This window comes from Ostrinia nubilalis, chromosome 15, assembly GCF_963855985.1.
Source record: "Ostrinia nubilalis chromosome 15, ilOstNubi1.1, whole genome shotgun sequence".
Classification (NCBI taxonomy): domain Eukaryota; kingdom Metazoa; phylum Arthropoda; class Insecta; order Lepidoptera; family Crambidae; genus Ostrinia; species Ostrinia nubilalis.
The window spans coordinates 1020614-1047395 of record NC_087102.1 but is presented as its reverse complement, the minus strand read 5'-3'; the positions used below and the strand labels follow the sequence as shown (position 1 = coordinate 1047395).

The 26782-nt window shown below is 37.3% G+C and overlaps 1 protein-coding gene and 1 long non-coding RNA gene across 2 annotated transcripts in view; both read left to right on the top strand.

Annotated features, from left to right (window-relative positions):
* The window catches only part of LOC135078675 (stress-activated protein kinase JNK), a 194609-nt gene that overhangs the window by 77954 nt on the left and 89873 nt on the right, over positions 1-26782 (top strand). The window contains exon 2 of the mRNA XM_063973219.1: positions 19364-19390. The gene's annotated coding sequence lies outside the window, so the exon portion shown is untranslated. The remainder of the gene's footprint in view (positions 1-19363; positions 19391-26782) is intronic.
* On the top strand, positions 8131-13253 carry LOC135078652 (uncharacterized). Its single transcript, XR_010258651.1, has 3 exons — positions 8131-8525; positions 8601-8651; positions 12534-13253. It is a non-coding gene; the product is annotated as an uncharacterized LOC135078652 (long non-coding RNA).

Genomic DNA, 26782 nt, shown 5'->3' with positions numbered 1-26782 from the left:
TGAACGGTGTGCTTGATTAGAATCCCTGCTCTAGGCCTTTACAAAGTTAAGCGAGCCGTGTAAGGTCTCATAGTTTCAGCGAGGTGTGGGCGAATTTTTATTGTATTACCTAAAGATGATTGCCAAAAGCGAGGCTTGCCAAAAACAGCGGGGTGCTTTGAATAGATTGAATCAATACATAGTTTTACAGGGACGCTTTTTGTGGAGTCTGAATGTGGTGTCTGACCTTGTATTTACTTGTGTGAATTATAGAACGTGCGAATAAATGATATAAACCTTTCGGCGCCTCAGCAGATGTGTTAATTTTAGCTACAGTGATTTATTATTGAATCTACTTCCTTCGCTGTAGAGATAATCGGATTTCTATAGAAAATCTTTAAAAAAGAGAAATAAAAGAAATATTTACGGCGTTGTCCATGCTATGGGACATTAGACAAAAGGTTAAAAGAAGCCTGGTAACTAAACACAACGGGCATTAAGCCTAACGAGACCTCGCTGGCCTGGAGCGGAGCCAACACAAAATGTAAGGCTTTGTCACCGTCCATTACTTCACGTGTACCTTCCACTTTGATTAGATTAAAGATAATTCAATACGGACAATGTATAAGGCAAGGTTTTATTGTGATTAAATGGCCTTACTGTTTTTAGTTTAAGTAGCAATTTGTCTTTTTCGTTAGAAGTTTCAGCTAAATGATGTCCTGAGCTGCCCGCATCCAGGCACCTTCCGCGACCTTCATCAGATCGTCGGTCTACCTGGTGGAAGGGCAGCCCACACTACGTCTTCCGGCCCGTGGTCTCCATACGAGAACTTTTCTGCCCCAGCGGTCATTACCTTTTTACTTCAAATTATTTTTATCCGTGCACGTGGAGTTTCACATTCTTTGTGACCAGAAATAAGGCACATTACTTCTCACGCGAGACGTACGAGTCGGCAGTAAAAGTTAAAAGTGGTGCATGTGAAAAATTAACTAGCTCCTCTTCCCACTCGCCGGCATACAATTGTAATGTGGGCAGTTTAAAATTCCGCTCGGGGAAAGTTTGCGCCATTGCTTATTGACACGGCGAGTTACGGGCTTGTCCCTACTCCTGCGTTTGACCGCACAGTAATGGACACAGAAAGAAATGTAGCATAGATTTTTTGTGCAACTGATTTATTAATGCAGTTAGTTAGAGAAATTGCACTAGTCTTACTTGTCTAACTAAGGAATGTTATTTTCTCCGTTTCCTAACTGCTCAACTGGCGCAGTGCCGAGTATAGTAATTTAGTTATCCAACAATGTTATGAACAGCATTAGATTGTACATAAGATGTGCAAAAATAAATAAAGATAGTGATCTTCCAAGGTGAATCTTGCGAAATGACAGTTCTCCAATTGAAATTGAACACTAGACTAAAGATTTTAAGTTCAAAATGAGAAGTTTATAAGTGTGTGCTGGTTGCCGATCGTATATCATCCATTTAACCCTCTTCCGTTGGCGTCAGCTTTTAATTGAAAACCCAACGAAAAGTAAACAAAGGCTCCGCGGATCTCGCTAAGTTATCACAGGTAGGTTAAACGTGGTTAGACAAAGCAAGGTGGCGTCTGGAGTCAGTTTCGTATATCTTAATTATAGTTAACGTAAACAAAGAAAGTTCCGATCTTTGCTTAGTCTGCTCTGGCTGAAAGCTCGCGTCTAGCGCTCTAAGTATTATTATGTTCAATATTTCGAGACAAAACAAACTCATGTGTAGCTTTATTATCCTAAGGAAGTGTCTTGATACTGGTCTAGACTAAGGACATGAACCTGAAATGTGTCCGATACGTGTGCAGATTTATATCCAGGGGTGCCTGATCGGATATAACGAAGGCAATTTTGTTTTATTTCTTAAACTCACACATTCTTACAGTCCCACGTGTGTTTATGAAGCTGTTCGAAGTTTTGGCAGAGAGTCGTAAAAGTTATGCCTTGTTAGTGTGATTATTTTGATGTTGTGACGGCGTCTTGTTAATGTCTGGAAGTATGAGAGCCTGGAGACGTACGAGTGTGTTGGAGAAGCATGAAGTTGCGTCGTGTTTTGCACTGTGCAACATGGTACAAAAATACGTGTTCTGAGTAAATTGCACTAATTGTTCCTATGAGTTTTAGTCATAGCAAAAAAGTGTATCCCGGAAGATTAAGCAACGATATTTGTAAAATTACTGGCAGCGGTTAAGAAATAGTTAGCCAGTAGGATCAGTGCATCAAGGGAGTAATTTACTTGAAACTTTACTGCACATAAATGAAGGACAAAAGGCCGCAGGGAATTATTTAATTGAGCCATACGTTTTTGGAGTCATTTTTGGAGAAGAAAATGAAATATAGAGAACGATTTAAAAATATTCCGAACCACCTTCGAATATTCTCCGGCACTGTTGATTCACATATACTTTTGCCTGCCCTGTCTACAAACAGACATTCCCAACAATATGACCGCCTGCCGACTGCCGTTATGGGGGCAAGTTAGTCTCTTTCCAATTATACTTTAGCTTCGGGGCGGGGGAACATTTGGCTGGGCAACGACGATTGGGCAATATGCTTTGAAAATATGCATGTTACCTTGAGTTCTTTGTGTTTTTGTACATACTTATTTTCTGGTAAAATTTATTTATCGAGGCGCACAGCTAATTTTTGTAGTGTAAGAAACTAATAATTATGTTTGGTCAATTTCCAGTAACTTTAAGGTACGTAGGGTAAACCGTATAGCTATTGCCCACTTAAGGATTTCAAACACATTGAGATGAAAAATTAAAGAAAGTATTTTAAAAATCTACCATTTATGACTGTTTTCTTATAACTCAATAAACTGTTAAACAGAATATTAACAGTTTTTAGTTAAAACTTACGTAACTTAGCAAATATTGAAATAAATTTAAAATCCTCCAAAAAGTACAGTCATTGCCCATTACTTACACTAATTGCCCACATCAAAGCACAGTATTTGCCCAGTATCTTAAAACAAAATGATCTATTTTAAAATGACAAAATAGGCTTTAAATAAACAAAACAAAACATTAAACTTAAATTCTAGTAGTACAGTCTTCAAAATTTCAAAATAAATTGCGTTTGGACTTATTAACTATATTATGAAATATTTCTTGAGCTGATGTTGATGAGTCAGAATCGGTAGAGACAGAATCATCTACTTCAAAACATAGATGACGCAAAAATTTGAATTTTATAGGTACTTATTTTTTTATCTTCTTTGTTAACAGTTCAAGTGGTTGCTCAGAATGTTCAATTAGCTGTTGGTTATTCTTCCCTAAAGTTGTATCTATTTCCTTACAATTAACATTTTCACTAGTAGATTTAACGTAGGATTTTCATTTTTTGTATTTGCGTTTAAATTATTATCAATTTTTTCAAGCCAAACCATATTTTTCAGCAATTTATCTTGTAGATAAATTGTTGGATACATCTTGTACAGCTTCGATCGCTTTTTGCAAATTTTCTATGCTATATTGAACTTTTGGAGTCTTTGGCATACTGAAAATGAAACATTAAAAGCCATTTCAATATTTATGCCTGTAAATTGCAAAACAAGTCTAGCAATGAGCAACTTAAACACTGCTACTGCATGGTGGCAACACTCTAATAATAATTACCCTGGGCAATAACTATACATTAACATATGGCAATAACTGAAATGTTGGTGGGCAATAACTAAAAATATACAGATTTACGTGCAGTGATTACCCACCGTTAAAATGACCGTTAGAAATCAAATTTTATCAGTTATTTTCATTGATAATGGAGAAAACACTTATAATTTCATCATGACTATACACCATTAGTTGAATATTAAATAACTTGCAAAAAAAATTTAACCTCTAAGCAAGTAATTTCTTAGTAAAATTGTTAAAGTCTTTACCTGGTTGAGTAACATTTTCACCCGTCTTGACAAAATCTGCCATAACTGTTTTTTTTTTTAGTGTTTCCTATTGTAAATTTTAAATCTACTGTACATTGATCTCGGGGCCATCTACTTAGTAAATTCAAATCTAACTAGAGTGATTTAAAGTCAGAGCACCTGACAATATTATTCTTAAAGCGGGCAATCACTACCAGTGGGCAATCACTCTCTGGTTTACCCTACCTAATTATTAACGATTCTTTGAAAATGTTAAAACATTTAATAAATGAAACAAACTTTTCTTCGGAAAAATTTCTATTACATTATGAGGTCGAACAAGTCGCAAGTCGCCAAGTTGGCCAAGTGGACATTATTGACAGCTGCTACCACTGACACAGCCCGAAGGAAACAAGCAGCCCACTTTATAAGTTTCACTAAAATCCAACATGTTCAAGGTTGTTATAATATCTTGGCTAACTATTAAAACACGGACAGATAGGTCTCACACAGAGCTATTTGTCATCGTTTTCGTTAGTTGGAATATCTGTTGCAATTTCCATGTAAGTGATAATACTTTTTGTATTTGTTTTAGTTAATTACGTGAAAAGCGAAAGGAATTTTGACCCGAATCTAAAATTTAACCTAAATTATAATCACTATTTTTTAGTACCTCGAAAGTTCTTGCAAGGCCTTGGCTCGCAACTTTAAAACTATTGATATAGATGAAGAAGTTACCTACAAGTTACTTGGCCGCTCTCGCCAGCCTGTCGTGTTGGCGGCCAAGGTGAATGGCAGGCCAGCGACCAGTCTAGACGCCGCTGGCGCCGCCTACCACTTCGATGGGGCATTCAGCTTGGCGCCTTCGTGGAAGAATTCAAACTGCCATTTGAAGACGTCAGAGGAAATAGAAAAGCTTCAGAAATACTTGGAAATGGGAGAAGGTGAATAAAAAATAGATTTTTGACTTAAATATAAAGTCTGCTTCTTGCGTAACAGTTAAGGTCCTCTAGATTTCGTTGTCAATCTTTATTCGCTAAAGTCTCATACGTCAACTGTTTTGCAACTAACTTAGGCAGGGTTTGGATTCGGATCGATTGTTTTAACTTATTCACCAGTTGGTAAACTTTGGCCACTAGGTACTAGCTAGGTATACTTAATCGGCGTCTTAGTCCAAATTAACTTTAGACTAAATAATATATCTACAAGATTATAATTATTCAGTCGTATATTTATTTCTTCAGCATTAGACGACTTTTGGTTAAAACAAACATTTAATTAGAACATTTTATTGAAATAATTTGGTTTTGTGTTTTTAATATCTATAAAATATCTATAATAAATGACGAATTCACGATTAAAAGCACTGCGGGCTTGACGCATTAACAAACGGGATTAATGGCCGCCATCAAAACATTATTGTGCCGTTTCACAGCGTTTTTGATTTGAATACATTAAGCTGGGGTGCTAACTATAGCGCGGTAAAGGTGCGTCCACACCGAGCGCAATTAAACACCGAAAATATTGTTGTAAATTAATTTATTCAGAGAGACACTAACAACGTAAAGCGACACTAGAGTGAGAGAGCAATACCTATCAGTAGAGAGCGTATGACCTGTGGTACGACAGGAAACCGTGCTCAATGCCCTACAGTAGTTACAACTACAACCAACATTAGTGTGGAATGAGCTTTAAGTTTTTTTCAGCAATAGTCTTATGTTGACCTAAAGTGGAGGTAGAGAAAGGTGGTCTATATTTGGAACGTTTCTAAGGCGCTGAAAAGGATTTACGTTACCTAGATACATACCATTAAGAATTTGCGTAATCAGTATACTAAGAAGCTGTAGTACATAATATAGCAATATACACACCTTTCCAACCACTCACGTGTGAATAACAGCAAATATACCAAAGTATATTTTCGTTTCTGCGAAGGTCGACGAGGTCTTTGGAGAGTGTTGGTTGAGGGCACCCGGTAATATGGAGATAACAATGTGTCTGCGGCGAAAGAGGCGGATATAAAAACATTTTCTTAAAAGGATTACGTTTTTGTTCGCTTTGTACAATAATCCAGATCTACCCGATAAAGACAGCTACATTTCAATATTGATAGAATGTTACAAATTGTACTCGATTTGAGTTCCATTAAAAATTTTCATAAGAAATCAGTATTCGAAAGAAAAGAGGAAGTAGTGACATAAAATAGAAAGCTCAATTATTTCGTCTGCCATCACGTCTACAGAGAATAAATCGACATGTTTTATTTTTATCGATTACCAAGCTAACAATAACCATACTGTGAAAATGTTAGAGACCTCCAGTACAATTATCTAAATGGAAACGATAAAATGCATTTAGAAAACGAGTTCAAACTCGGAAGATCCAGTTAATGATAACATTAATAAATCCCCAATTCTTTTCAAAGTTTGCACAAAAACCCAGCATCTATAGACGTTCCTTTCTCTTCAGACGTTAATCTCGCCCGTTTTTATAATCGCAATTAACAAAGGAGCGAGATTTTTCCCGCGATCTTCCCTCCGTCCTCCGGGGGCAGTTAGAAGCATATTGCGATAGAATAGAACATTGCAGAAGCACCATCACGTACTGAAGCAATTATCTTCTTTTCTAGCTTTTAACTGGATATGTTACCTACGAGTATTTTTAGCGGTTGGAGGTAGGTAGACCGTGACGCCTGAAACATTTAGCTTTGAACTTTTTGTTACCAGCTGTATCCAACTTAGTAGCTCCTGTAGTAAAAAATAGACGGGATATATTCACATGTCAAGTCATTGCGATAGTTTGTAGCACAGAGTGCAATATTAATAAAACTGCTACCCTCGACAAAGTAACTAACATTTGTGTCAGATGCTAATTTGCAATCGCTATACAGAGCAAAATGTTAAGTTCAGAAAAGTCAGAGCGAAGCGATTTCAGAAATGATAGTCACAATTTTTTTTAACGTATTAATTTGGCTAGGGAGTTGCAGTCTCTGTACACCAACAGTTAGGTACGTTTTTGGGAACGGAGTTAGGACGCTGAAATAAAATAAAAAAAAGTTGTTCGGCCTGAAGCTTCTGTATTTGTTTACACTGCGTATTACGTCAAAGGTAAACTGAAGTAATGTCGGCATCAGACGCGCCTAATTTCGGCATTTAAACTTTTCGCATTCGGCTTATTTGTACGAGCGACGCTGAATGGTCACGTTTCGCCACTTTTGCAGTCGCAATATTTTGAGACTCGAAATATAAAAGTAAAGCTTTTTAAACTTTTTATTCCAAATGCTTAGTAACGGAGTTGAGATTCTTAACTACATATAGAAGTATCACAGTACTTACTTATTATTATTCTGTTGAATCACTTACATAAGATATAAATGAAAGATTTTTTTTTTGTTTAAATATTCATTCTTTTGGGTACTCGATAGAAGCTATGTTTTTGTTAAATTATTTGTTATTTTTGTCTATCGCCACGTTTGATAAATTATAGTTAATGTTGTCTGTCGTTTAGTAATGCTTGGTCTTTTGAACTCAAAAATGATACTGTAATATAATCATATAGGTAATATGTATAAGCACACACAACTTAACTTAAAAAATACAGCCAAAAGATATTTAAGCGAAAAATTATCAGATTATTAATTTCACGTCCAGCCGCCTAGCAATCAACACTGCTAATTAGAACTACTTTTCCTTATCACATACCTACTAAATAACACAGCCTAATGCATATCTAGGGCCGCGTGTTGTTGCCATGATTTATGGCCGGGCCGCGTCGAACCCGGGCCCTGGGTCAAGGAGACGCCGGACGTTAAATAATGCCCGCTGAATTGATTACGTATTTTGGGCTCTTTTGTAAAACATATAGAGGCTTTTGTGGAAAGAAAAGTGCCTTTAGTCTTAAAATTTTGATTGAAATGGTAAGCGAAAGCGTGTGCAGTGTGCTTACCATGAGTTTACGTTAGGTGTGTTCGCTAGCGAGTACGTCAAAAAAATCTATGAAGATTCTATTTATTGAAAGTAGCCGCCAGAGGTGCTGCACAATATGTCATTTAAATGTAATTTTTTACGCAGTCGCTAGCGAGCACGTTCGTTCGTTCGTTTTCAGCCAAATGACGTCCACTGCTGGACGAGCGAGCACACCTAACGTAAACTCATGGTAAGCACACTGGTCTTTTAGAATTCGCAGATTATAATTTTAACTTCCTCGCGTAACGGAGTATGGCTCATGCCAGTCTTGTATACTTGTTAGGAGACACCCTGTTAAGAAGAGCCATCTATTGGAGCGCGTGAGAAGCTCCAACCAAAGATCAATGGCAATACTATCACCGAGCACACCGCATCGATTACGTCACGCGATGTCAAGAAACTACAACAGATGGCGCTGAAGCACACCTATAAAAACGATTGCACAGACGCTTAACGTCTCTCATTCTCATTTGAACTTTCAACTGAAATATTGTAAACGCTTTATTGTAAAGTAATAAATCCCAGTATATCTTCAAAGTCGCCTGATTTACCCGTGTTGATCCATACACACAAGAAGATTAGGAGTCACAGACAATAGCTAGAAATTAGAAGCTTAGGAACACACTCTGAACACGCAAACATTGGACCTTCAGAGCCGCATCATCCATCATCACATCGAGGGATCAGCAAAGGGTCTGGCCAAATCGTTCCTTTTTTCCCCCATCTTATCCCATTTCAATTTTACTAAAGCTGTGCTTGTTCCTCTAGGTACCGTGTTGTGCTTCCTCACGAGTCACGTACGCAGTTTACAGGAATTTGGTGAGTACCCACTTTTATAAATCGTCAAAATGAGTGTTGAAAACGTAACCGTTCGTTGTAAATCTCCTAATTTGTGCGTAGATTCTGATGATACTATAATTAGAGAATTAAATAAAAAACGCGGTTCAATCAAGGGTAGACTGACGTTATTCGTAAAATTTGTAAATTCTTTTCATAGCCACTCTCGTCCTAGCGATAAACAATTAACCGAATTAAAATTGCGTAGTGAATTAGCCAAATCATTATTTAGTGAATTTAATAGCATTCAAAGCTCCATCGAAATGCTCATGGTGTTAGATAGTGAAACTGCAATTCAGTTAGAACATCGTGAATCATTTGAAAATATTTATTACGAAACCATGGCAGAAGCAGAAAGTTTAATAAAACGTTTTAGCCTTTCTGATTCAACTAGTGCTAGTTCTAGGTGTGAAGCTTCGATAAATATTAAGCTTCCTACTATTTCACTACCCTCCTTTGACGGGTCGTTTGAAAATTGGTTAGAGTTCAGGGATACCTACCTTTCTATGATTCACAACTCCACCCAGCTTGATGACATTCGTAAATTCCATTATTTGCGTACATCGCTTACTAGTCAGGCAGCTCAAGTTATTAAATCAATAGAATGCACATCAGAAAACTACACAATAGCTTGCGAATTTGCTCAATGAGAGGTATAATAACGTCAAGTTGCTGGTACATAATCATGTCAAGTCTTTATTTACCATTCAAAATCTAAATAAAGAGACTTCATTTCATTTAAGGAAATTAATTGATATAGTTTCAAAGAATTTACGTGCCTTAAAGACACTCGGGGAACCTGTAGAATATTGGGATACACTTATTATTTATATCATTACCTCCAAATTAGACGCAGTAGTTGAGAAAGAGTGGGAGGAACATAAAAATAATTTATTTACGCAGCATCATAAACGCGTTAAGTTAGACGATCTCATTACATTCTTGAAAAATAAGGCTGACACTTTAGAAATGATTAAAGCGCATAATTCTTCATCATTTTCTAATAGTAAAGTCCCTTTTGATAACAATAAAAAACCTCAACAACAATCGCAACAAAAATCACATATTTTCGCTTCAACAAAAAATAATGTGAATTCCAAAAGTACCCGCACATGCTCATTATGCAGCGGAAATCATTCGCTTTATTCTTGTACTAAGTTTTTGGATTTAAACGTTAAAGAGAGATTAGAATTCGTTAATAATAAAAGGTTATGTGTTAATTGTTTACGAGCTGGACATTTCGCTTCAAATTGTTATTTTGGTCCGTGTAAACAGTGCAGTAGAAAACACAACAGTTTATTGCACAGTAACAATAATGATAAAGTAGAAAACGCATTAGTATCAGTCGTGGAGTGCCAACCGGATTCGAACCCCGTACTGCACTCGTCGGCAGTGTTACATACAGCCGAACCGACACGAAACGAGAATTCGAACAATAGTTTGTATACGCAGGCGTCAGAAACTGTTTTATTATCCACAGCTTTAGTGGAGATAGCAGGTAATGACAATGTATATCATAAGGCTCGCGCTTTGTTAGATAGCGGCAGTCAACACTGTTTAATTACAGAAAATTTACGTAAAAAATTAAAAGTCGATTCGATACAGTCCACATATCATATCACAGGAATAGGGCATTCACACACTCAGTCAACAGAGTTGTGCGAAATTAAGGTCAGGTCATTAAACGGTGATTATAATACTCGCTGTAAATGTATAGTTTTGAAACATATAACTTCAAATTTACCAACAGTTCCATTACATTATAACTCTTTAGACATTCCGAATAATATTCAGTTAGCCGATTCGTTATTTTATTTACCGTCAAAAATTGACTTATTGATCGGGGCTGACGTGTTTTGGGAATTGTTGATAGAAGGTAAAATGCGATTACTGGCAGGTCCTTACCTACAAAACACTACGCTAGGTTGGATTATTTCAGGCATTGTTTATAATTCAAAATCAATAAATAATAAAAGCCGTGTGGTGACGGCAGAGGAGAATACATTTGTCACCAACCCCTACTCTTCCCGCGGGTGTCGTAAGAGGCGACTTAGGGACTACACATCAAACAGAGAACGGGCAGCAGCGCTCTCTGAAAAACATCAATCTTTTAAACTGCGATCTCCTACTCGCTTGAAACATTAACTTATTTACATAATATTCGCGTACCGCGTCATGTTGTAGGAACGTGTGACCATTCTAGGATCGAATTACACATATTTACGGATGCGAGCGAGGCTGCATACGGTGCGTGCGCTTATGTTCGGACGTGCAATAGTAATGATGACGTCATCACGGTGAGATTATTATGTTCGAAGAGCCGCGTCGCGCCAGTGAAACCGGTTAGCATTCCACGGCTCGAGTTATGCGGTGCACTATTGGGAGCTAGATTGTATGATAAAATAATTAAATCACTTCGATTGAACTTTGACAAAGTTGTTTTTTGGACAGATTCTACTATAGTTCTCAGATGGTTGCAAATGTCACCACATCAGTTAAAGACTTTTGTTCAGAATCGCGTTGTTGAGATAAATGAGTTGACAAGCAACACAATTTGGCTGCATGTAAACTCGTCAAATAATCCAGCTGACCTGGTTTCCCGTGGAGTACTTTTAAATGAATTGAGTTCATCAACTTTATGGTGGAACGGACCCACCTTTTTATTTGAAGATAGCATAAAATGGTCACAAAATCAAAATAATATTTTGCAAAACTTAAATGATTTGCCTGAATTAAAACTTCCCACTACAAACTTGTTGTGTAGTAGCGATTCTAATTTACCTGTCATTGATTTCAGCCGATTTTCTAAACTAAATCGATTACAAAGAACTTGTGCTTATGTAATGCGTTTTATACATAACATACGAACAAAATCTATTGATGAGCGGTTACACGGGCCGTTATCAGTAGAAGAACTTGATAAATCTTTATTGTTTATAGTTAGACAGGCACAAATAGAATCGTTTCCTGAAGAATACAATGCGCTTTATAATAATCTTGCTATAAATAAATCAAAACGTAATATTTCCAGTTTAAATATATTTTTAGATGCTGACAAAATCATAAGAGTCAGGGGCAGATTAGTTAATTCTGAATTTTCATATGACAAAAAGCACCCCATTTTATTGTGTAGTAAACATATCTTTACCTATTTATTATTTCAAAGTCAACATTTAAAATTATTGCACGCTGGGCCTCAATTAATTTTATCTCATATCAGAGACAATTGGTGGCCACTAGGCGGTAGAAACTTAGCAAAAAAAGTCGTTAACCAGTGTGTCATATGTTGTCGTTTGAAAGGTAAAATAGTACAACCAATCATGGGTAACTTACCAACTGAACGAGTAACTGCAAATTTTCCTTTCATAAACTGTGGAGTAGACTATGCTGGACCTTTATTTATTTTAAATAAGAAAGGTAGGGGTTCCAGACTAGAAAAATGTTATTTATGTCTGTTTATATGTTTTTCAACTCGAGCGATACACTTGGAACTAGTAACTAGTTTGTCTTCACAGAGTTATATTTTAGCACTGAAACGATTTATTTCCCGGAGAGGAAAACCTTATCAAATATTTTCCGATAATGGACGTAACTTTGTAGGAACAGCTCGTGAATTTTCAGATTTTTTAAAGAGTAATTCTCAGTCTATCATTGATTACGCTTCAGATAATCACATTAAATTTAAATTCATTCCCCCTTACGCGCCTCATTTTGCCGGTTTATGGGAAGCTGGGATCAAGTCCTGTAAGCACCATATAACACGTGTGGTAGGAAATGTAAACATGACTTATGAGGAATTCAGCACAGTTTTGGTACAAATTGAAGCTGTCCTGAATTCCCGCCCTATGTATCCTTTATCCTCAGACCCCAACGACTACTCTCCACTCACTCCTGCCCACTTCACTATTGGTCGGCCGCTGACTGCACCTGCAGAGAGTGATGTTACCGCTGCAACCACGCACACACTCAATCGTTACCAGCGAGTTGAACAGCTGAGGCAGACATTTTGGAGGAGATGGTCTACAGAGTACATATCAGAGCTTCAGACACGTACTAAATGGCAACAGAAAACTGAAGACTTGCAAACTGGAACATTGGTTGTCATAAAGGACGATAACCTTCCGCCGCTGAAATGGCGGTTAGGACGCATAATAACTCTGATTTCAGGCAGTGACGGCGTACCAAGGGTTGCTGTCATTCGGACGGCCACAGGCATCATACACAGGGCATTCTCAAAGATATGCCCACTTCCGGTCGCTGAGGTGCCAGGTTCGAGGCTCGGCGCGTGACACGACGTGAGCTGAGATGTTGAGAGGGAGTCTCTCAAGGCCCGCCGGAATGTTAAGAAGAGCCATCTATTGGAGCGCGTGAGAAGCTCCAACCAAAGATCAATGGCAATACTATCACCGAGCACACCGCATCGATTACGTCACGCGATGTCAAGAAACTACAACAGATGGCGCTGAAGCACACCTATAAAAACGATTGCACAGACGCTTAACGTCTCTCATTCTCATTTGAACTTTCAACTGAAATATTGTAAACGCTTTATTGTAAAGTAATAAATCCCAGTATATCTTCAAAGTCGCCTGATTTACCCGTGTTGATCCATACACACAAGAAGATTAGGAGTCACAGACAATAGCTAGAAATTAGAAGCTTAGGAACACACTCTGAACACGCAAACACACCCTGAAAGGACTTTGACAACATGAATACTTATTTTCTTTTCATATTTTCGGCAATATTATGAATAAGCATAATCGTCTTACGAGAGTATTGTAAAAGCCATTAAGCATAACAACGGCCTAAAATTCCCTTCCTGAGCGATCGGTCATCAGATTATGACGTAAGAGCCTTTACATTACCGCCTTGAGATTTATCCTTACATATATATATGTCAACGTGAAATTGTGAACTCTGTCAGTTTATAATATAACGCGTCAGATTGTAAACTAACAGTGGGTTAGGTTAGGTTAGATTGTAATTTAACTACGTCAGATTATAATCTGACGGAATTCACAATTTTACGGTGACATATAAATTATATGTGTTATATATGCTTATTGTACGTACACTGATGACAATGCTCAATTTCCATGAAATAACTAAAATCATAGCACAGATATAACTTTGTAGTACATATAAAAGGACAGTTTTTTTTCTAAGCCCAATTCCAACCCACTGTTTTTTCTAAGCCCAATCGGTAATTGCTAAGGCGTTTCTGTTTTATACTCATAAATGATAGGTTCTCAGTAAGAATATGCTCAAGATCAAAATGTGGTTAAAATAACATAAAATAACCCGATAATTTTACACATCCATCGTCTATTTTTAAAACAATTGATGACCGAAAATTATTGTTACGAATCCTCCAAAGCTCACTGCGACCAGACATACAAACTTTTCCCTCTGCTCTCCCCCAAACCATAACTGGGGACCCTAAACAAACTATCAGGTAACATGAATGACCGCGAGCTGTTGTTCCGAGGGCTGACGAGGGGCGGGCGGAGGCCCTGCGTCACATTAGCCGGATGATAAAAAATGTGTGGACGTTTTTTATCAGACCTTTTCTGTGGGATACTTTGCGAAATACTGAAATGATACTGATGGTTGAATTCTTTATTTTGGGTTTTTGGGATCTGATGCCATTTTTTAATCTTTTGCTCACGTAAACATTTTTTACTACACATTTTAGATACCTTTGGAAAATAAATAATAAATAAATTGTAATTTATTTCAGACCATTATGATCCATACAGGGTTGTTGTTAGTAAGTTATACTTAAAATGTAAGTTAGTAGCTAGTGACGGTAAAATAAAACTTGTTAATTTTCTTAAAGAGTAGAGACATTTTTATTCTGCTTAAAACAAAAAGGCCTAGAATTTTTCATGTCATTTTGAATTTTTCTATTCTTAAGCTTGGTTTTACAAATCCGAAACCAAGTATGAGAAATAGCAAAAAATTTGGAAAAATTGGAAACACAACACATACTAATCAAAACATGATAAAAGAAAGCCTCCCGATATATTTAATTCCGAAGTAGGACCAGTTCCTAGTTAGCCTTGCGACTAATGGTAGCATTATTGTGTGGATAAAACTTATGAGTCCCAAAATTTATGACGAAGGACAACGTGGACATTATGTCGGGTTCATAAAAAATGTGACGACAATTTCGGGTCTTTGTGACGTGGGCAATGTGGATGGCGGGCCGAGGACGACACAGTTCTGAAGGCATTTACTTAATAGGCCAATTACGTAGGTAATGTGGATAATAAGTTATTCAAATTATACTTACCTACTCGTACAATTAGCCTCATCATAGTAGCCTCTTTATGTATTTAACACTACGACCTTCGTGGCGGTGGTCTAAAGCGCAAAAGATTAAAAAAAAAAGATATTTATTCACCGAGACAAGGTAATACAACAAGGTAGATGTTAAAATAGTTACAGCTCAGCTTATCTAACCAGCAAAGCTAGTGTGTGATTATTAAAAATTTTTTATTGACCAATAGATTTTTATCATCTTTTGACACCTAATGAAAATACTTGGTCGTTGGCGTGGATCATTTGACATCATTATAAAAATCCTTAGGAACCAAAATAAAGTAACTCAAAAATACAAATAAAGACCATTTGATATGTTACAAAAAGGCCTTAATAAATATTTGTTTTCACCTTTTGTTTTGTATTTTATGACGTGGGTCGGGTATGACATTGTGTGGGTTTTTATTCATCGCAAACTGTTCTAAAATAAAAACTTTTCGTCCTCTGTAAATAGATTTTGGCTCTGAAAATAATTGTTTGCGAACCCTTCACCGGACAAGAAGCCACGTGAATTGAAACTCGCCGAATTTCCACTGTTTGGAGACATAATACAAGTGTATTCAGATATGAACAACAGAAGTGAACAATTTTGTAACTGTTTGAACTTTGAAGATTGGAAAATTACAATATCACCATTTTCCTTCCGGTTACGATTCTGCTTTTGCTTGGGTTAAATTAAAGCAAAACGTTTCCAAGTCCATCCACTTAGAAACATGGCATCCCACACAATAGCATAATAGTTGGAACATTCTGTGTGATTCTGTGTTCGCTTCATATACCAAGCACATTGCATGTGTAGATCAGTATTTATATCATCTAACTCAGTTCCCATTTAAGGATTAGTCACACACTTTCCTAAGATGATAACATATACATAAACATTATTTTGAAATTACCCTGTCTGCCTTTGCCATGTGGTAAACTATAAGGTTTTGGCATGGCATAAGCATTTAATATTAAAGCAGCCTAAAGCCCAGAATAGAATGCACACGTTAATTTAACGTTCCGGTGGTTTTTGCCGGTGGCACCTCCGTCAGGCCTGGCTCACTCCGCGCGGTACATCCGATAATTACCTACAGCGAAGCGCCCCGCCGGCGGGTATTATATCAGTCGATTGTCACGCGCGCGCCCGTCAGGACGCTGCACGCCAGCGTTGTAGTACCTAATTCTATGATCGAAGTATTATTTAAAAATGGACATAAATAGAAAGAAATATTATTGTGCGGCGTTCGGGTGTTTTAAATTCGAAAAGAAATCTACCGGATTTATCTTTTTTTTCGCTTCCCAAAGATGCTGAAAGGTATGTTTACCATGTAGGTAATCAATAATTCTTAGGATAGTATAGGAACCTAACCTACCATGACTATTGCTCAGAATGCGTTCGTTCGTTTCAGCCAAAATAAATGACGTCCACTGCTGGACAAAGGCCTCTCCCAAGGTTTTCCATAATGAATGCGTACTTACCTACATACGTACCTCATTATAAATAAGTAGATTAATTATTTTTTTACTAGACACTACTAGACAGCAACCCTAACAGCGTAAGAAGAGTTCAGAGGCACGCGATAGAAAGAGACAAAACTTGTAGGTGAATAAAATTGTAGGTACGTAGTGCTGTGCGAGCTGAATTCCACTGTATCGCGTCGTAGCAAGACTCGTATTTATTTAAATCGTCTTGCGGAGTAATCCTTCTGTACCTGTACTATTATTTATTCTGTGCCTCCGTCTGGTTTATTTCCGCTCAGCACGACCGGCTGCGGAACAGATAGGTATGTCTACCCCCAGGTTCAACGGACTTGCTAATTTGATGTGGCGGGCGAAAGTAATTAATGTGGTTTTTGACTTATTTGTGTTTGCTATCCAACACTTTTTTGTGGTTGTCAGGTTTTTTGCATTTACTCGTGGTATGCTAAATATATTTAGTAAATCGTCGTTTAAGTTCTATCACCACGTAAGTAATTTTTAGCAACTTTTCAGGAGATTGGACGAACGACGCGTCTTTCGATTCTCTAGTCTAGCGAATGGCATCAAAATGTCAAAACTGCCAGAAATGACTTACGTGGTGATAGAAATTAACCGACAAAATGCGACCTTCAATCTATTGACCATCAAACCATCTATGGTTAGAGGTAGCAAATACCTAAATACCTACTACTACAAATAACATGACTCTGGTTCTCCACGTAAAAATAACCTGAAAATTTCGACATGGAACGTACTATGTTTCATCCCGCTATCAAACACGTAAAGGCGTGACAATAAACTTTTATTCCGCGAGCCCCGTAAAATAACAATCATTAATTCAGAAAAGCCTGATTCGACTTAGATACGGGGATCTAAACTAATGTGTTTTTGAGCTCCCGTGAAGCCCGGGACACTGGAACTTGCCCGGGATTCTGCTACATTCCCGGGAATTAGGGACGCGCTCGATTCTCGCAAATAAAGATTTCGCTGTCGTTAAAATGGGACGCGTCGATGCTTTCTTTAGGCACAATTGAATTTGTAGATTCTATAAGTGTTTTTAGGTCACTGAATAAATAAGTACGTATGTACTCATTCGAGTTAAAGATAGCTAGCGTACACTCTTCCAAGGTTAAAGGTAACATAAATCACTGAACTGTACTAATTATACCAAGTACTATTTGTAAACGAATCATGTCACTATAATAGCTAGACGATCCGGGGGTCAATTATCTTGAGTTTTAATCCTACTTTTCGGAAAAAAGCGCTTCGTATTTAAAATTTCGTAGGCAGCCAATTATTTATTTGTCATTTATTTATTGCTCTAATCGGGTTCGCTCTCGTTAATTAAGTCTGCAAATAGACAGCAGTCACCCGCAGCCGTAAGCTCTGACGTAGGCTCACCTGAAAGCTGCCTGCCCTGATGCGGCTTAATTGCGACTAAAAAACGACCTCCTTTGTCATCAAAAATATTCAGACAGGTGCTGTGAGACGCAGATTTAATCGCTATGATAATTCATAGCGTAAGTAAAAAATCTAGTAAAATATAATTATTTTACTAGATTTTTTACTTACGACGTGATGGAACGACAAGTATTATACTCATCGTAAATTCTAGACGCTTTCAGATTTGAAGCTTCAGTGTTTCTTTTCGCAAATGTCTAAAATATCTCTTAAAAGCTCGCAAGTGTTTAAAACATGCGCGGTCACGTTTACGAGTACGCCGGTATATTTACACTTCTATTCTCGTAGCAATTACTACGGGCTACGCAAGTGCTACGAGCTACGGCTACTAGGTTGTACCACTGTCTCTTTAATGATACTTTGCCCGGGTTTTATGTGCAGTCACAGAATAAGTAATAGTACAGGTACAGAAGGATTACTCCGCAAGACGATGTAAATAAATGCGAGTCTTGCTACGACGCGATACAGTGGAATTCAGCTCGCACAGCACTACGTACCTACAATTTTATTCACCTACAAGTTTTGTCTCTTTCTATCGCGTGCCTCTGAACTCTTCTTACGCTGTTAGGGTTGCTGTCTAGTGAAAAAATAATTAATCTAGGTACTTATTTGTAATGAGGTACGTATGTAGGTAACTATGCATTCATTATGGAAAACCTTGGGAGAGGCCTTTGTCCAGCAGTGGACGTCATTTGGCTAAAACGAACGAACGCATTCTGAGCAGTAGTCATAGTAGGTTAGGTTCCTATACTATCCTAAGAATTATTGATTACCTACATGGCCAACATACCTTTCAGCATCTTTGGGAAGCGAAAAAAAAAGATAAATCCGGTAGATTTCTTTTCGAATTTAAACACCCGAACGCCGCACAATATTTCTTTCTCTTTATGTCCATTTTTAAATAATACTTCGATCATAGAATTATAATCATACTACAACGCACGCCAGCGTCCTGACGGGCGCGCGCGTGACACTCGACTGATATAATACCCGCCGGCGGGGCGCTTCGCTGTAGGTAATTATCGGATGTACCGCGCGGAGTGAGCCAGGCCTGGTGCAGTGCAGGTTTGAAGGTCAAGCGCCGAAACGTACTAAAGTATTTGTATTTTATGTTTTCGTAGTCGCGTACCAATTACTACGAGATGCGCTACGGCTACGAGGGTCGCGTACTACGGCGTTTTTGTTACTTTAATGAGACGGTATGCTGTATAGCCTACATCATATCTGTGTCTGACCATATTGTTGCAAACGTATACCTATGACAACAACATTAAGAAAGAATACGTTTTATACGGTTAGGGCTTTTTAGAACTCCAATACACACACACATATAGATGCTACATAATTTGGTCCTTGGATTTTTATCGATTTTCGCTCCTTCCATTTGAATTTTATCTGATGTTGTTTGAATATTTTTTAAATAAATAAATCTTTTGTTGCAGATACTGGTGACGTGATTCAAGAAGTTGGTGAGTATCATGTTATCATAAACAAAGAATGAAACTCGTAAACAGAGTGCGTTGCGTCAGTCTTCAAAATATCATCTTGTATTTTTAAACCCGAAATATTTTTTCAAACTGGATTCCTTTAGGCTGTTATAAAAATACATTTTGCGCCCTCCCTTGCTGAATATTCCTATGTACAGCCCACAGCATGTTAGGGTATACTTTTGTTCCAAAATAACTTCTATTACAAGCGCATAAGTTCGCTCGGTTTTTGGCTAGAGTAGCCTTATGGTCTTTGATGTCGCGACCATAAATAAAAGACTCAGCCTGTCTGCGCCGCGAGTGCATAATTATGCGCTTCGCATGCAACCGGGCGCGGCCTGTTTCGGAACGAATTACTTTATTTATTAGTGCTGAGTAATTTTCCTTGTTATGAAGGTCTACTGGCTAGATTTAACATCGTTACGTACCCTTGTGTTGGAACAAATTTTATAAAGTAGGTTTACTTTTCGTCATTTTCTTTATCATGAACCTGTTTAAAGAGGCATCTTTGAAACTTTTGTAATTTTGAAATTACACCAACTTTCTACGTAAAGATATTATAAATCTAAAAAACATTATCACGCTGTTGCTGATCAAGAAAAGGTTTTAACATTTTCTTAGATTATATTGTTTAGGCTCTTATACTGTAAATTAGGGTCTGTAAAATAGATTTAGATAGTTGAATTGGTTTCAAAATAAAAATCAACAGCCTTGTAACATCGCCCTCTAAATTGCTTTTTTATAATTTTTCCTTCTGTTATTCAGCTGTGTAGGCTACAAAAAAGGGTTACCGTGACCTTTTCATGCATATTTGTATACGTTATTATGAATCTGCAGCACTCGAAAAATAACGAGCTAAAAGTGGCCGATCTCCGCCGCACTTCATCAGGCTCGAGGGAGATAGGGGTGGAGCGGAGGATCATTGTTATTATGAATATTTTAGCCCATCTTTCTCGCGAGAGGGTTGCCGGGCTACAAACATTTTTCTACAATACTGACATAGTCTATTAGAAAGGTTGTATTACACGTAGTTAGGTTCTTTTTCTATTTACATTATTTTCGATATCAAAACCTGCTTGTTTTCTTTGAGAGGATATGTAAAAATCCTGTAACACATCTTTATTTATGTAACACAGATATGAAAAGTATAAACCATTCTTGTCCCTGGCTGCGAGAGGCAACCCTAAGAACGAAAGAGGTGACAGCGAACTTAAAGCATCCGTCTCTGTCTATCCTTAGTATGTAATTAAAGAATGATTAACGAATTAGCTTACAAATTATTTTAGAGATTTGTTATATAAATGTAACCTTATTTAAACCTGAACAAAGCTAGCCTCATTTCCATCCTTCTTCCTAAGTATGATTTTTCAGAAATTCAGCGACTTACGCATTACCTATTAAAACTAATGAAGAGACAGAATCAACAAAGTTTGAATGAAACTACTGCCATACCAAGTTGGCTGGGGCAGCCATCAGATTCCACTTAATTCAAACACATTTGGGGTGCCATATAAATCAAATCAAACACCGGACTCTATACTGCAGAGCAAACATTTAATTTCGCCGTGCAAACTTAAGCGGGCCCGGGTGAATGTTTATACCCCGATCCTTATTACGTGAAGGAAATTAAGCATAATCTTTATGAAAACGAAATGTTACACTACACAGTAGTAAAATTAAAAATAGGTAGTGTAAAGGCACCTAAGTATTTTTAAAGGTAAAACTGAGCAATGGTTTTCCTTCGTTCCTTTCCATCAGCATTAAAAGTATGTTCGTAAGCTTTTATCATGTTTTTTACTGATTGCCAATTGTTTCATCCGTAGTACATGTTTTGATTAGTTTATAGCTAGTTAGCGCCGTGTCATTAACAGTGGTGTTGTAATGATGAGTGCGAGACAATCGAAAATTATTTTTGATCCATACATTATGTTTGATAGCGATTTCGCCACCCGTTTCAATAGCATTTCGTAATAAGCCCGGTCTCAATGAATATTTAGCTCGTGGAAGGCAAATGAGTCAGCCTTGTCAATACACTATCAATCATTCATCTCTGTGGGGAGAACCTCCGTAGTGAAATAAGGGTCCCATAATAAAGCAAGAGTTTGGCAATTAACGTCTCATTCATTCGTCTTACAAGAATTGATGATGGATTATACTCGTAGATGTCGCTTCCTGCTTGAATCAATACAGAAAACGATATTTTCGGAACTATTTTTGAAAAATTAGTCTTCGAAGTGGTAATTCTTCTTGTCGTGTCGACAACAAACCTACACAGCGTCAGCTCAAAACTCCGCCACAAGAATGGCGTTGTCACAGTAGCCTTCATTAAATCTTCCGAAGAAAAAGTGGTAATAATTTCCACACTTGGGTCAACTATATGGCAGATTCATAGACATATCACTGAAAAATATACCTGTTCTCCATATTTTAGCATCACAAAGTATGTAATTATAGTTGTTTGTAAACTCATCACGATTCAAAGGGTAGGCCGGCAGATCCATCAGCCGCCCTTGTTTACATTTATAATGAGGTCCTGAGCTCTGACCACTAGCCGTTAAATATTCATTGGCATAACCGAAACAGGATGGCCATGTGGAGAGTAGTTGCCTTTACTACTCTATTTTCTTTCTCTAAAAAGTCACTTTTGCTTGCCCTTATAAGACACGACTTCATTGTGAGTTTCGATACATTCTGGCAGAATTTTTTTTGTTCAGTTGTATTCGTTACCGGTCATTCGTCCTCGAGCAGGCGTCATTTTGGTACTTCGGTAGCAATTTATACTAATGCGATTACGTTGCGCTGTGGTCCAATTCTTAGAAATTAGGACAGCTTAGGACTAAGCCTGACACTTCAATGAGTCGGTCAAAACTTGAACTGCCATGCTGATGCAGAGGTCTGACACTGTATGCGAATTATACAATCACGCACGTTTTTTACAGTCAACAGTTAGTTGAATATAGATGAAATAAGATAGTTATTCGAGTAGGTGGATTATGTGGCGGCAAATATCACGTCCGCCCGATATTACGGTGATCTGTTTGCGGACCGATCTTGCGACCTGTTGAATATTCATGTCGCGAGACACTCACGTGTGGATTAAGCCGCACGACACTGAAGCGCAGAAGACCCATATAAATGATCATGTTCGTATAAAAATCGCCTTATAAAACTGATCTTGTCTACGTTCCGTGCAAATCAAGAGCTTCCTTGCGTATTTTATTAGGTAATCTGTAGGTACCTGTACTGTAAAATAACTTTTTAAAAAAAATAAAACCAACTTCAAATGCGTGAACACAAATAATACCTATTCAACAAAAAAATAATCGTTCAAATTGGTTCATAATCGGCGGAGATATTGCGTATAAAAAAGTTCATCCCCAATTTTCCACCCTTGGGGGTGAAATATTTTCTTCAAATTCGCATGAAACCACCCTTTTGATAATACCTATTCAAAAAAAAAATAATCGTTCAAATTGGTTTATAATCGGCGGAGATATTGCGTATAAAAAAGTTCATCCCCAATTTTCCACCCTTGGGGGTTGTTGTTTTATTATTAAATTTAAATGGGACCACCCTTGAGGTATTACCTATACGCCGAAAAAAGATTTGTTCAAATCGGTTCATAATTGGCGGAGTTATCGCGTAACAAACATAGAAAAAAAAAACATACGGGTCGAATTGAGAACCTCCTCCTTTTTTTGAAGTCGGTTGATAATGTTTCACCTATTGTGAAACAGAGGCGCTTTTACACTACCAGTATTATGAATAGACTACAGAAATAATATAGATATTTTAGCTTGAAGAAGAAGATAATCTTCTACTCTATAGAGTGAACGTGTGTCAATTTTAAAATTATCATAATCTACCTGTGTAGAGCGAGCCTACTCAGTCATCTATATTGTATTCTGATTAAGGCGTGTAACGCACACATACATCCGCCCGAATAGTGACAGGCCCGCCCACACGCAGACACGGCGGGCTGTAGCTGTACAGAGCCCTTGATTTGACGTGTATCCATAGGGGACAGCCGATAAACCTTGGATTGACAGGTTCAAACGCGTTTCTCAATTCGAAGTGCTTCCAGAGAGAACGCACGTCTCTATCAAGTAAGTTTGTAGTAAATCCCGCCTCAGACTTGAATAAAAATGGGAAACTTAGTTTATAAATTTATTTATTTCAGTCTTGTATGCACATAGAGCAGTGTATTTAGAATGACATGAATTTATTCGTATCTTTCGATTGCCAGATTTTATAATTTGATACTAATGTATTTTTCGACTTACTTGAATTATATGGTTGGGTTTTTATTGACGGCCAAGCTGTAGATCCTGGCTACACAGGAGATGAGAGGTGGGAATAGTCCCGTTACTTGAATTCTAACTTAATAATTTCACTTTCTATTCATCCATAATCGATCTTCGTCATAACCCAAGGGATTTCTACCTTTCGGAGTATTCATCCAGCTTATATTATTATCCAGAATTTTTGAATAAAGTGAATTTTATTTCATGTCGCACTTGAACGTACCCTCTGGGATCTGCTTATTGGAGGGAGCCGTGTGCCCTCTCAAGAACAAAGTGGAGTGCGTCGATGACATGTTTTTGTGTTGGGTGAATGTGACAAATTATGTACTAGATAGGGTGTGAAAAGTACTATGACGGGGACGATTTTTTTTTTCGTGTCTGACGAAGCCTGATTAAAAAGTTTAGGAAACGAAATTAAACATATAATTTTATATAAACTATATCATGAGGTAAGCATCTCCGCGACTCTATATCGTATTAAGTTTGTAGTCTGAGCCCATTAATCAAACCAAACTAGTCGCGTAAAATGAGCTAAGATTGTTCAGCTCACTTGTTGTCAGCAAAGCACACAAGTTTCTTACATTAAATTCACTAATAAAGTAAGTTGTGATAGCTCGCATGCCAACAGCACATTCACCACACAGCTAAGCATGGCGCCCATAAACTCGCTTATGACACGCGCTGCGCCCGGCTCGCCTCGCTGCCACTGCGGAAAACGTAAAGCTGGTGACTTACTTGAACCATCTAAAGCAAGAAAAATACTCCTTATATGTAGAGTGTACATAAGTCAGTGATCAGCTTAAGTTTTAAAGTTACTGCGTAAAGAAAACAAAAGTAGGTCCAGGAAAAGCTGATTTTGGAAAGAAAGTCGTCTAAATAATTTGTTTCGTTTCTCTTAAAGCCAAAACTGAAACTACGAGACGAATGGAAACGCACCTTACTTTTGTATCATATTTGTGTACATATTTTATTCAATAAGTACATGGTTTCATTTTACATAGGAGTCGGTAACTGCGAAAATCCAACACTAAAAGATATTCTTCTTTTGCCCTATCGAATGAAACTTCTGTAATCCATTAGACACGAATCCATCCAAGACCAGACCAAACAGGCGATATGTAAATTACTATTAGGACTCTCAGTGAGTTCTGTCTAAAACGGTTCCAGTCTAGACCCGTCGAAAAGCAAACTTCAAGCAATCAACAGATTAATTGACAAAGGGATCGCTAATTTGGCCGCAGGCAGCACTGGATTAGGGATTTGGAATTGCTTCATTTGATGCATATAAATAGGGTTCGTCCACGAGAATTGTTGCTGACAATCTCGAGATTACGGTTTAATATTAACTAATGATGATAATGTAACTGTTGCAGGGACCAGAAATCCATTTATTTTTTCCTAATGGATATGTAGTAGAGTTTAGCATGTTTACAAAACTGTATACTTTTTTGCAAACTACGAGTATTTCAATTTTCGTTGTTTCAGTTCCAATATTTTCTTTTCAAAGTCCTAATTTCCTATCTCAATTTATGATCTTGAAGGACATAGAGCAGTTGCTGTTGCTACAGAAATGTTACAGAGCAATAATAGCTCAAAAATGTTTTATTTACGAAGCTTTAAATTAAACTTTGATCAATCAATCCGACACTGATTTAGGAACTCACTTTTGTTCTATTTTAAGGCGCGGGCCGACCTTCTAATTGAATTGAACTACTTTGCTCGGATTACTCGATGTGGACAGATTAAAAAGATACGCCCTTTGATGGTGGTTTCGTTAAGTGGATACGGGGGGACATGTTGAATTTGAAGCCGATAGGCGTTAGTGGCTGTTGATAATATTGCTAGTCGTAATGTCTATTTATCTGTGCATATTGTATATTAGTAATAATATGTTTTTTATTTATTTAGGAAATCAATTACGGTGTGTATCTACTTTGTAATAAATATCACATGGAAATGTCATTTCATTGCATTTTTATACGAAGTGTGTATAATAATACAAAATGTCCCCAACAAAAGCATTTGAAACTGTCTCAGGCCACTTGTACCCAATTTTTAAAGCGGTTCCACCGCGAATGTAAAGTCTTAGAACGCAGCACGTTCGCCATATAAAAATAAATTGTCCCCATAAATCTCGGTTCCCGAAAGTCCAGGAATTCCATACAGTTGAGATTTATACCCCATAACGTTTTGGTCGCGAGTTTATTTCGTTAGGGACAGGGGCACAGCTCAGGTGTATGAGCTACCTCATTGCGTTGGAATTTTTTTATTGCAATGGAATAAAATCTCTATTATCATTTTAATATGGTGAAATATACGTGAACGTATGAGGTTTATGGAAACCCTTCCAGGAACCGAACATGGAAGTAACCATTAATGACAATGTTTTATACACATAGAGTAGTAAATCCTCGCATTATTTTAGACTAGATAAGATTTTACCTAATAAACATAAGAAATAATATCTTTATACGAGTTAAATGACGTAGGTCTAGGTTAGATGATTTATTTAAAAACGCTTTTTGGAGTCACGACTAAATAAATGTTCAATATTTAAAAAAAAAAAAATTCTGTAGAAATAAAGAACACTTTTCTTACAATTTTTCTATCGTCGAGACTGATCTTTTTTGTCTATGTCTGGAACAATATTGTTTCCTTCCTTATTGGGAGCGATGAATAATGCAGGAACAGCTGAGGTGCGACTATTTGCCGATTACGCTCTCGTTTCAAATGCTTCTTTTGAAGTTATTGCTGTAAGCTTTAGTTTGGAAGCTCACCTCATATTACATGTGATGTATATTATATTTATTAAAGACTATAAACTGCGATCAAACGTTGAAACAACTTAGAGTAACCTAACAATACTTCTAACAGTCTGTGTAAAAGCATCTGATCTAATAGCAACTAAATAACAAATGAGTAAATGGCAAAACTTTCTCTCAATAATTAATTATAACAGGAAAACAAATTACACAATTCTGCGTCTTTTTAGAGAAGTTCATAAGTAAAATGATTCTATGAAACTGTCGTTCTCACCGTGACATTACCTCCTTTTAAACAGGCAAAATCA